Here is a 12,600-nt window from a genome sequence, read left to right on the forward strand (position 1 = left end):
CATGGCTGTGACCATTAGGTGCCTCTGTGCAGTTGATTTCAGAAATATCGAACCTGCCTCTCATCAGTACTTAAATAACTTATTTCACTAATAATGGAAAATTGAGACAGGTAGTTTGTAAGTTTAAAAATATACTTTAGACGAATGGACTTCTATATTTGCTGTTGTATTCCTTCGTGACAGTGTTTCTTTTGGCTAGTTGATGCACAGTCTTAAAGGTGTTTAAATACCTTGTGTAGAATGCAGATAAAGTCTGAAAATAATATTTTCTGCTTAAATTGATATGAAAGCCTCTTTTAAGCATTTAATCCTTCACGTGATTATGGCCTGCTGTAAATTTTAGATATCCTTGTTTATTTTGTATCCAAGGAAAGTGTGTGTAATTGATTTTTCTAGAGCAAAAACATTGCTTTGTTTGAATTTAACAGTTCTCTGATGCCATTGACACCAGTTGTACAGGTTGCTGACAGATGCTAATGTGGAAGGATGTCCACTCCTAACAGGCTGAACACTTGTTTCATTGTGAGATATAATTTGTGTCCATTTGATGGAAGATCTGCTGAGAATGTTGTCCTGACTCTGAATTTTCAACTGATTAACTGCAAATTTAATAAACATATAATTGATTTAAGGTATATCGGAAATAATCTGAATTGTAAAGTCATCAAAATCCACCAGTGAAATGTACATATTTTAGTTCTTTAAAGATTGTAAATCTAATGTTCCCTGCTGGAAAAAAGAGACCTTTTATTTTACTTTATTTGCGATAATTAATTTTTGCAAATTTCTAACTTGTATCCGACAGGTGAAATGTCCCAATGCCGTTAAAGATATTGGCAGCCCTTTGCATTGAGATGGCATGTACTAAACTATATTAATGTGTAACACTGATCATTGGTATACTGAGAGCATGTTAATTTTTATGATGTATTTTATCACACACAGAATGAACACACAGCATCAGAAATGTTGTCCTCATTGTTAAATCGAAACTTACAGCAACAACTTGTAATTATATTGTTCCTTCAATGTAGCAGAACAGCCTAAGGCACTACACTGGAACATTAGCAAACAATATCAAATACAATTTAATACTGAGTTTTTTATGGAAATATTAGGACAAATTAACAGAAGCTTTTTCATGAATGTGGTTTGAAATAATGAAAGTGTTGAGAATTTAGAAGGCTATTCTAGAACTTAAATATCTTGGCAACTGAAGGCATGGTTACGAATGGCAGAGCACTCAAATTGAGGATGATCAGCCAGAATTGGATGAACTTGATTGTGATGAGTTACAGACCTGGGTCACTGGAAATAGGCATAGTGCCAATTAGAAATTTGAAAGCAAGGGAAAATATTTTAATATTGAAGTGTTGCTTAGTTAGCAAATGTTGTAATAATAATAATAATGGATGGGATTTATATAGCGCCTTTCTAATACTCAAGGCGCTTTACATCGCATTATTCATTCACTCCTCAGTCACACTCGGTGGTGGTAAGCTACTTCTGTAGCCACAGCTGCCCTGGGGCAGACTGACGGAAGCGTGGCTGCCAATCTGTGCCTACGGCCCCTCCGACCACCACCAATCACTCACACACATTCACACACATTCACACACAGGCAAAGGTGGGTGAAGTGTCTTGCCCAAGGACACAACGACAGTATGCACTCCAAGCGGGATTCGAACCGGCTACCTTCCGGTTGCCAGCCGAACACTTAGCCCATTGTGCCATCTGTTGTAGGTCAGCAGGCTCAGGAGATCAGTAAGTAGGTACTGCATATGCTGACAAGAAGGGTCTCGACCTGAAATGTCACCCATTCCTTCTCTCCAGAGATGTTGCCTGTCCCGCTGAGTTGCTCCAGCTTTTTGTGTTTATCTTAGGCTCAGGGGTGTTTGAACAAGATGGTGCAAGGTAACATGGTGAAAGATTTCAGTATTGAGTTCAGCATTCCAGTATTGAACTGGAGTAAATTTCTGCTCATCGATCCAATGCCAGATATTGGAAAATAGTTCTGAAAAAATAGAGTAAAAATGCCATTCATGAATAAGGCCTATGCTAGCCGGTGGTGAGATCGTGCTGACGGCTGTCGATGCAAATCTGCAAACTGATACTGTGTTTTCAGATGAAGTTTCCATGTCGATGAGACTTGGAAGATGACCAGGTTTTATGGAAACCAGAGTACCAGTATGCCTATGCCATAAGAATTAATTCCAGCTAATTATTTGGTTGTGTAGGAAGGAACTGCAGATGCTAGTTTAAATTGAAGATAAACACAAAAAGCTGGAGTAACTCAGCGGGACAGGCAGCATCTCTGGAGAGATGGAATGGGTGACGTTTTGGGTCGAGACCCTTCTTCAGACTGGTTAGAGATTAGGGAAACGAGAGATATAGACAATGATGTAGGGAGATAAAGAACAATGAATAAAAGAAATGCAAAAAAGTAATGATGATAAACGAAACAGGGCATTGTTAACTGTTTGTTGGGTGAAAACGAGAAACTAGTGCGATTTGGGGGGGGGGGGGGGGGGGGGTGGGGGGTGGGGTGGGGGGGGGGGGTGGGGTGGATAGAGGGAGAGGGAATGCCGGGGCTACCTGAAGTGAGAAAAATGAACATTCATACATCTGGGCTGTAAGTTGCCCAAGCTAAATATGAGATGTTGTTCCTCCAATTTGTGTTTAGCCTCACTCTGACAATGCAGGAGACCGAAGACAGAAAGGTCTGTGTGAGAATGGGAAGGAGAATTAAAGTGTTTAGCATCCAGGAGATCAGGTTGGTTCAGGCGGGCTGAGCGAAGGTATTCAGTGAAACGATCACCCAGTCTGCAGTTGGTCTCGCTGATGTATAAGAGTCAACATCTTGAACAATGGATACAGAAGATGAGGTTGGAGGAAGTGCAAGTGAATCTCTGCCTAACCTGAAAGGACTGTCGGGGTCCCTGGACAGAGTCGAGGGAAGAGGTATGGGGACAGGTGTTGCATCTTCTGCGGTTGCAGGGGAAGGTACCTGGGGTTTGGGTGGGAAGGGTTGAGTTAACCAGGGAGTTGCAGAAGTAATGGTCTACGGAAGGTGCAAAGGGGTGGAGATGGGAAAATGTGGCTAGTGGTGAGATCCCGTTGGAGGTGGCGGAATTTTTACAGGATTATGTGTTGTATGCGATGGCTAATGGGTGGAAAGTAAAGACGAGGGGGAAGGGGAGCAAAGGTGGAGCTGCAGGGTACCGAGGAGACACGAGTAAGGGCCTTTTCTATGATGGGAGAAGGGGACCCCTGTTCCCTAAAGAATGAGGACATCTCAGATGTCCTGGTATGGAACACCTCATCTTGGGCGCAGATGCGGTGTGGATAGAGGAAATGGGAGTAGGGGATGGAGTCTTTGCAGGAAGCAGGGTGGGAAAAAGTGTAGTCGAGATATTGTGGGAGTCAGTGGGTTGGTAATGGATGTCAGTCGATAGTCTATTTCATGTGATGGAGACTGTGAGATCAAGAATGGGAGGGAGGTGTCAGAGATGGTTCAAGTAAATTTGAGGTAGACAAAAGTGCTGGAGAAACTCAGCGGGTGCAGCAGCACCTATGGAGCGAAGGAAATAGGCAACGTTTCGGGCTGAAACCCTTCTTCAGACTAGGTCTACCTTCGATTTTCCAGCATCTGCAGTTCCTTCTTAAACAAGTAAATTTGAGTGCAGGATAGAAATTGGTGGTGAAGTTGATGAAGTCCATGAGTTCTGCATGATTGTAGGGCCAGTGTATGCCTGGAACAGGGATTGTTCAACGTACCCTACAAAGAGGCAGGCATAAATGGGGCCCATGCGGGTGCCCATAGCTACACCTTAGACTTGAAGAAAGTGGGAGGAGTTGAAGGAAAAGTTGTTAACGGTGAGGACCAGCTCCTCTAGAGTGTTAGTAGAGGGAAATTAAATGGTTCTGCGGTTGAGGAAGAAACTGAGGGCTTTAAGGCCTTCCTGGTGGTGGATGGTGTTGAGTGACTGAACTACCAACAGTGTGGAGCGGCGTTTCCTGCCGGAACCGGCCAGGACTTCAGCTTCGGCGGCGGGACAGCGCTGAGGCACCGTCGTGCAAGGGCGATGCCTTACCAGGGTCGCCGTGTGGTAAGCTCCGGAGTGCTGTGACCGCCGACTCCAACATCGCAGAGCTGCAGTCTGTGGAGCTTTCAGCTGCGAGCGGCGCTGAACTTTAAACACCGCGGAGCCTGGGATCTCACGCCGAGGTCGACAGTGTCGGAGCTCCGACCAGCGCGACCCTTGGACTTCGGGAGCCGCGGTCTCCGGGGAGGAAGCGGCCGCTCTAGACACTCCGAGCCGCTGAGAGTGTTCACCCGACGACAGAGCTTCATCAACCGGCGAGAGGGCCTGAAGCATCGGGCTGCCGTAGCGGCGACTGCGGAGGCCTCAATAGGCCCGACTATGGGTGAACAGGGGACGGGACTGGACTTTTGATGCCTTCCCCCACAGTGGGAACCATTGTGGGGGGATGTTTTTATGTTTATTGTTAAATTCTTTAATGTTGTGTCTTATCTTTATTTGTGTGCTGCAATGGCATGTCAAATTTCACTACACCAATTGGTGTATGTGATAATAAATGTCCTTTGTATCCTTGTATCCTCTTCCAAAGTCCACAATCAGTTCTTTGGTTTTACTGATGTTGAGAACCAGGTTGTTGTGCTGGCACCATTTGGTCAATCGGTCGATCTCACTTCTATACTCTGACTCGTCTCCATCTGTAATTTGTCTCACAACCGTGGTGTCATCGGTGAACTTGATGATGGAGTTCGCACTATGTCCAGCTACACAGTCGTGGGTATAGAGCAGCGTTTCTCAACATTTTTACCCTTGCGGAACCCTTGAAATAATTTTCATGTCTCAGAAAACCCCTGAGTTGGGGGTTGCCGGGCCCGCTGCCATTTTGGGATCGCCATTTTGACTCTCGTCACAATGGCAATCTCTGGGTTCACAACGGGGACCCGTCAGCCGCACATGCGCAGTTGGAGGATTGCCAGGCCGGGATCGCCATTTTAACATCCAGCGTTTTGTATAGGTGAGTGCTACTGGGGGAATATTGCGTTGGGGGAGGGGGACCCAACGTGCTTGGTCTAGTTCAGGGGTGTCAAACTCATTTTAGGTCACAGGCTGGATTGGGCAAAATGTGAATTCATGCGGGCCGGATCAGTTGTGCAAACGTACGCGTGCATACTCCCACAGATTTTGTTGCCTTTGTTTTTTCAACCTGCTCTCATGTATCTCAGTCTTTGCTATGACTATAAAGTGTTTCACTTTACGAATTTTGTTTCTTATGAAGAAGAATGCCTAGCAAGCATTACTTTTATGATTGGTATTAACTTAGGCTACATGAAAGTTGTGACGAAAGAGTAAAAACGATGCTATTTTGGCTAAGATTGTTTTGGGAACCACACCCTTTCCATTAATAAACCATTTGAAATCGAACATTAGCAGACACAAATGTAGACCAAACAAAACAAATTGTTGTTTCGTTAGGTCTACTTCTCCGCCACCATTTTAGCGGTCGCATCCAAGAGAGATTGTGGGCCTCATCTGGTCAGTTCAGGTTTCTGGGACGATTGGGATTGGGAAGAACAGAGACGCTTTCCGGTCGGCTGAGCTCTCTCTTCCATGCTACTCCACCCAGTGTAAAGAGAAAAGTATCCACCGCGCAGCCCGCACCATTTTTCCTCTCAGCATTCGAACCCAGCACCCAGGCGCTCCGCACAGCTCAACCTAACCCCACTCAGCGCCCACCCCCTCCCTCCTCATTAGCCACAGCAGGCTGTTTGCAATTTTCTAAGTGTCATTCTTTGAGAATTAAACATTCCTCCCTTTCTTGTTTGTTGGCAGCAAGACACAATGGATTCACTGCCTTGAGGTTTGGGCATGATGTAGTTGTGGCAACTCTCTAAACAGGTGCACAACCTTTTATCCGAAATTCCAAATAACGAAAAGCTCCGAATAGCGGACATTTTTTCGGTCCTTGAAGAAAGGTCCTTGAAGACGTTCACCGAGGGCGGCCCGCAGAGGTGACAGCGGAACCTCCGGTTGGTCCTCGAAGAAAGGGGAACTAAATCCCCATTCATAAAAGAGAAGGTGAGGGTATATTGCGCGGGAGGGTTAATAATTGACAATCTGCTGCTGCCTGCCCGCTGAGTTATAAAGTTCCCACGGTAGACTCACGATACACAGTGTATCGTGAGTCTTGCGTGGGAACTTTTTAACTCAGCGGGCAGGCAGCAGCAGATTGTCTCTCCCTTCAGTTTCACCCCACCTACACCCCTCTGCTTCCCGGCCATGTGTGTGACCCCTTCCCTCCCCTCTCCAGCTCCCCGCCCATTGCACCGGTGCGGGGGCTTTGCACTGTCTTCACGTCGGCGATGCCAGCAGGTCAGTGCCAGTCACCGGAGACGTCAGGACCAACGGGACACCGACCCCCAGGCCCACTGCAAGCACGGAGATCCCAGAGACCCACAGCCAGCAGCAGCCCAGCCCCGTTCCAACTCCAGAGGAACACGCTCCCCGTAGGGACAGAAGCTGATGGTGTGCAAGGTACGTCTTGTTCTTGGGGTTGCGGATGAGGGGGCGCAGCTTGGGCTGTGGGCAAATTGCCACTTGTCGCTGTAGCGGCCCATCAGGGAGCGGGTTCCTGTTGGTCCTGACGTCTCCGGCCACCCCCCTGGACAGGAGCTGAGAGACGTCAGGACCACCAGAAGCCGCTCACCGATGGGCTGCTACGGCGACAAGTGGCAGTTCGCCCACAGCCCGAGCTGCGCCCCCTCATCGGGACACCGACCCCCAGGCCCACTGCAAGCACGGAGATCCCAGATCAGCAACTCCAGCCCAGCCCCGCTCCAACTCCAGAGGAACACGCTCCCCATAGGGGCAGAAGCTGATGGTGTGCAAGGTACGTCTTGTTCTTGGGGTGGCGCAGCTCGGGCTGTGGGCGAACTGCCACTTGTCGCCGTAGCGGCCCATCGGGGAGCGGATTCTTCTGGAGTTGGAGGGACAGGGAGACACAGCGGCTTTTGAGAATGGTGGGCAATCACTTCCAAAGTTCTGCCCACACAGTCAGTACACCTCTCCTACACTTGTCTCCCGCATTAAGATCATCTCGCAGAGAATGATCCCAGCCTAACCCTCCCTATTCTCTCCTATTCTGCAAGAAAAAACTACATTGAAGACTCAAACTCGCGATCGAGTAACTGCCGGGATCGAGGCGCAAACTCGCGACTTTGCGGATATGAGCCGAGCACTCTACCACTGAGCCAGCCGTTAAAATCTACGCTAAAAATCTTCCATTCCGAAAGCCGAAAAATTCCGAATTACGAAAAGTGCCTGGTCCCAAGGCTTTCGGATAAAAGGTTGTGCACCTGTACTAGCAATACCGAGGTTGGCCACAAATTCAGTCAGCTTTTGTAATGCTGTTGCTTATTGCTTACTCTTGGGTCGAATTTGTTCCTTGCTTAACCTCCCCAATATTTCCAGAAATCAAATAAACAACACACCAGACAGTGATAACCTCCAACGTGAACTGTTTTGTTGAGAGATTCAACTAAAAACCAATTTGTAAACTGCTGATACAACTGTTTTTCTATTTAGATCACCAAAACATAGCTTTTTTTCAATGTTCTTTCACATATTTCATCACCAATCAGGGTTAATTTTAAATAAATGAATTATTACGGTAATGGTACTAAAACCACTCCAATGCTTTAACCCTGCAGTTTCTTTAAGTGCTTAAATTTATTTCTGCAGATGATTCACTTGAAATATAAACAGGATAGAAATTATACTTGCCAATACAATTGTGTTTATTTCAGGCACAGCTGGATTGATATCTAAAGCACAGACTAATTTTTCAAATTTAAAGTCCATTTCTACCATAGCAGTCTTAATGATATGTTGTTTAGTTGAGTAATGCATTTCTAATGCGCAATGTTTGTACCCAGTGCAGGCAGAAATGGATCTATACCTTGAATCATTTTTGACTTTTCTGATTAGACTTCTTCGGATTTACACTTCGCCACTAAAATCTCTAAAACTAGAAGGAGGTTTTTACTTTGATCAAATTTTGTATAACTAAACCAAGTGGGACCCATTGGGTCCCTGTCACACGGGAGGCCTGTTCCTCAACGCAACCCGTTCCCCCAACGCAATATTCGACCTCTAACCAATAGTCCCCACGGGAGGCCTGGTCCCCCAACGTAACCCGATCTCCAACGCAACATTCCACCACTCACCCGTTCCCCCAACGCAATATTCGACCACTCACCCATAGCCCCCAACTGCTCAGGGGCTGCTAATTTCATATTTTTCACCCTCCCTCATTTTAAACAAAAAAAAATTCAGTATACTGTAATAATAATAATAATAATAATAATAACTTTATTTATAGAGCACTTTAAAAACAACCACTGTTGCCACAAAGTGCTGTACATGACTAGTCATGGACAAGAAATTATTACATGACAATAAAAACATTAAAAGAAAGAATAAAAACAATAAAATTAAAAACATTAAAAGCACTAAAACAGGAGCAAAGTCTCAAGCAGGGTCAAAAGCCAAGGAATATAAATGTGTTTTAATACTGGTTTTGAAGATGGACAGTGAGGGGGCCTGTCTGATGTGCAATGGCAGAGTGTTCCAGAGTGCCGGAGCAGCAACAGAGAAGGCTCTATCCCCTCTGAGCTTCCGCTTAGACCTCGATACCTCCAGGAGCAGCTGATCAGCTGACCTGAGGCACCGGGCAGGAGCGTATGGATGAAGTAGCTCAGAGAGGTAAGGCGGGGCGAGCCCATTTAAAGATTTAAAAACAAATAAAATAATTTTAAAATGAACTCGAAAGTACACCGGGAGCCAGTGGAGGGAGGCCAGAATTGGCGTTATGTGCTCCCTCTTTCGAGTTCCAGTTAAAAGGCGAGCAGCAGCATTTTGAACCAACTGGAGATGAGCCAGTGAAGATCGAGCAACTCCAAAATAGAGTGCGTTACAGTAATCCAGCCTAGATGTAATAAAGGCATGGATTACTGTTTCAAAATGCTGCCGCTCAAGAATGGGCTTCACCTTTGCCAGCTGCCTTAAGTGAAAGAAGCTGGACTTTACCACCGCGCCTATTTGATGATCTAATTTAAAATCACTGTCCATCCTACAACCCAGGTTTAAAACTGTTGGCTTCACATACCGTGCCAAGGAACCCAAGTCAACAAGGGGAGGTTCACGGCAGCCATTGGGACCAAACAATATCACCTCTGTCTTCTTTTCATTAAACCCTAGAAAGTTTAGGGCCATCCAGGACTTAATGTCCTCAAGACATGACAGAAGTGATATGACAGAAAAAGCATCTTCCTTCCTCAGCGGCATATATAGCTGGCTATCATCAGCATAACAGTGAAAAGGGATGCCATGCTTTCTAAGAATGGAACCCAGAGGAAGCAAGTACAGTGAGAAAAGCAGGGGCCCTAAAATTGAGCCCTGTGGAACCCCATATGACAGAGGAGCGGAGGAGGATTCAAAACCAGCAAGGCTTACACACATAGTTCTGTCTGCCAGATAAGACCTGTACCATCCCAGGGCACTGCCACAAATGCCCACTAGGTGCTGTAACCGAGATATTAAGATACCATGGTCCATTGTATCAAAGGCGGCAGATAGGTCCAGCAGGACAAGAACCACATAATTACCAGAATCATTAGCTAGGAGGATGTCATTAAAAACCCTTAGCAATGCTGACTCTGTACTATGCATAGTTTTAAACCCAGACTGGAAAACCTCCCAAATATTATGCTCGTCCAAGAAGAGTTTTAGCTGAGCATAAACAACTTTCTCCAGAATTTTAGAGATAAAAGGCAGCTTGGAGATCGGTCTAAAATTGGCCAGAACAGTTTGATCCAGGCCAGGTTTCTTAAGTAATGGTTGCACTACTGCATGTTTAAAACTTACGGGGACAACCCCAGAACACAAGCTGCTGTTAATAATGGCAAGAACCGACTGACCTATACTAGGGAAAACCTCTTTAAAAAGATGAGGAGGGACAGCATCACAAGGGGAACCCGATGGCTTAATATGGCTAACCACATCCTCTAAACACGACAATGTTACAGGCACAAACTTATCCAATACCACCAGGCATGGGACAGAAACAGAGGGGTCAGAGGCAGGAGCTAAAATAAGAGCCCTTATGGAAACAACCTTATTAATAAAAAAGTGCAGGAAGTCATTGCACATTTCAGACGATGCTTCCAGACAGACAGGCTGCGGGGCATTTAGAACAGAGTCAATGATTTTAAATAGCACACGTGGGTCGTGACGCCTAGACACAATAATGTTTGACAGGTATTCTCTTTTGGCCTCTTTAACAGTGTTCTGGTAATGACGCCAACAGTCCTTTAGAATTTGAAATGAAACCTGCAGCTTGTCCTTCTTCCACTTGCGTTCAGCTTTGCGACACTCCCGTCGAGCTGTACGAGTTACGTCACTGAACCAGGGCTCTGTGACTAAGAAAAATGCATTTGGACCTGCTAGAGCTAGCAGGACTCAGTGTACTTGAATAGCAACAATGTTGCGAGCAGGGCTACAATCCCATTGTGACATCAAAACATATTTTAACATAAACATCCATCACAGTGACTCCTACACTTTCCTCACTGTGATGGAAGGCAAAATAAAGTTCAAGTCCTTCCCTTTTTGTTCTTCCTCCTCTCCGACCAAGGAAGAACAAAAAGGGAAAGACTTGAACTTTATTTCGCTTTCCATCACAGTGAGGAATGTGTCGGAGTCACTGTGATGGATGTTTATGTTAAAATATTTTTATTGAGTCTGTTGCTTTTTTAAGTTGTATGACTGACCTGGCCAGTGAAATTTCACTACACCTATTGGTGTATGTGACAATAAATGAACCTTATGAACCTAGCTGTAAGCACAGGGAAGATTTTTTTCTCAAATTGGGGTTTTGTAAATCTAAACATGTCAATAACTTGTGAAATATAACATCAATCTGAACGAAACTGGACACAAAACAACCACTTGTCAAACAATTGTGATTAAGGTGGTGCAAACATTTTTGGCGCTATCATGTACCATTTTGGCGTAGTTCCAGGAGCACATACGCATAGCTAGATAGATGGATAGATAGATAGATGAGAGTTTTAGTAATGTACTAGATCAAGTGGGACCTGTTGGGTCCCTGTCACACGTAAGGCCTGGTCCCCCAACACAACCCGTTCCTCAATGCAATATTCCACCACTTACCCGTTCCCCCAACTCAACCCGTTCCCACAATGCAATATTCCACCACTCACCCTTAGCCCCCAACTGCCTGCTCATTTTGTCTTATTTACCCTCCCTCATTTTAAACTTTAAAAAATATATAAATATAAAAATATATAACATCATACGCATAGATTGATAGAAACAAGACGAGACTTTTATTAATATATAGATAGATAGATAATGTTTTGTGTATGATAAGAATGATTTGTTATTGTTACTATTTCTTGTGGTTCTTGCAGAAGTGATTTCTTATGTAAACAACTGCCATTTATGTTAACAAGGAAATGTTGCCAATTCTGTTTGAGTGTTAGCAAGTTTGGAACTTTTGCATGGAATTTTGTGAATGCGGAGGCCTCTGAATTTCCTGAAATCCATTCATTAGAAAATTTCAACCCTTGCACTGTGGTGTCAATTTCCCACTATTTAAGATGGGGAAAAATGCTTGAATGGTTTGCATTTTATTGGAGCTTTCTCCATTCATTTGAATGAAAAGGGATGACTGTGATGGATTAAGGGAAATTTCATTTTACACTTTTGTATTGTTTTAGTTTACTTAAATATTCAATTTATGACAGTTTTAGTAGCTGTTAAGCCAGGGATCTGGCTTATCCATCTGTCAGTTTTATAGTTGAGGCTTATTCTGCCTTATTGAAATGAAAGGAGTTGCAGAAAGGAAGTATTTGCCGATGGAGCTTGCTTCATCCAGCAAGTTCTCCTTCGGAAAACGATGATAAGCTTGAAATTAATGCATTGGACTGTTCGAAGCATTAGCATCTTGCTGCTCCATGAACATTTTGAGCCAATGAGATAATGCTGCATCACCTTCATAATCTATCTTGTTTAGTATGATGGAAATGAACCTGCTGGTAGCTAGATTTGAAAAGGATGTTTTACAATCTCTCTCAATTGATGGACTTAAAATCTTTGGAGAGGTCTCTGACACCATTGCCTGTGTTTTTGTTGAAGATGATGAGCAGTGCAGATTATGCCCATTTTACCTATAATTGAATGGAATTCACACGGTGAATTGGAGAGTTGCTCTTCTGCCATTGGGAGGAGGCAATTGAGGAGGGCACATTATTTTTCCCTGTACCAGAAGCAGGGACATCTTTGTTGTTATCCTAATCAAACTTCTCTCTTTTCTTGAAGATGGTCAAAATAACAATATCTCTGAGGTATTTTGTCTAAAATTTGCCTACCTCTTTCTCCTTTTAGCTGGTACTGCCTCCCTTGCCCTTGATAATGCCAACTCTGTTCTTTTACATTGTCTCAGCAAGATGTTTGGGGCTGTAGATGGTCTATGCATTTG

General features: G+C 44.6%; 1 protein-coding gene across 2 annotated transcripts in view; it reads left to right on the plus strand.

Annotated features, from left to right (window-relative positions):
- The window catches only part of mad1l1 (mitotic arrest deficient 1 like 1), a 649,913-nt gene that overhangs the window by 36,908 nt on the left and 600,405 nt on the right, over window positions 1-12,600 (plus strand). The window lies entirely within an intron of this gene.

Source organism: Amblyraja radiata, chromosome 22 (genome assembly GCF_010909765.2).
Source record: "Amblyraja radiata isolate CabotCenter1 chromosome 22, sAmbRad1.1.pri, whole genome shotgun sequence".
Classification (NCBI taxonomy): domain Eukaryota; kingdom Metazoa; phylum Chordata; class Chondrichthyes; order Rajiformes; family Rajidae; genus Amblyraja; species Amblyraja radiata.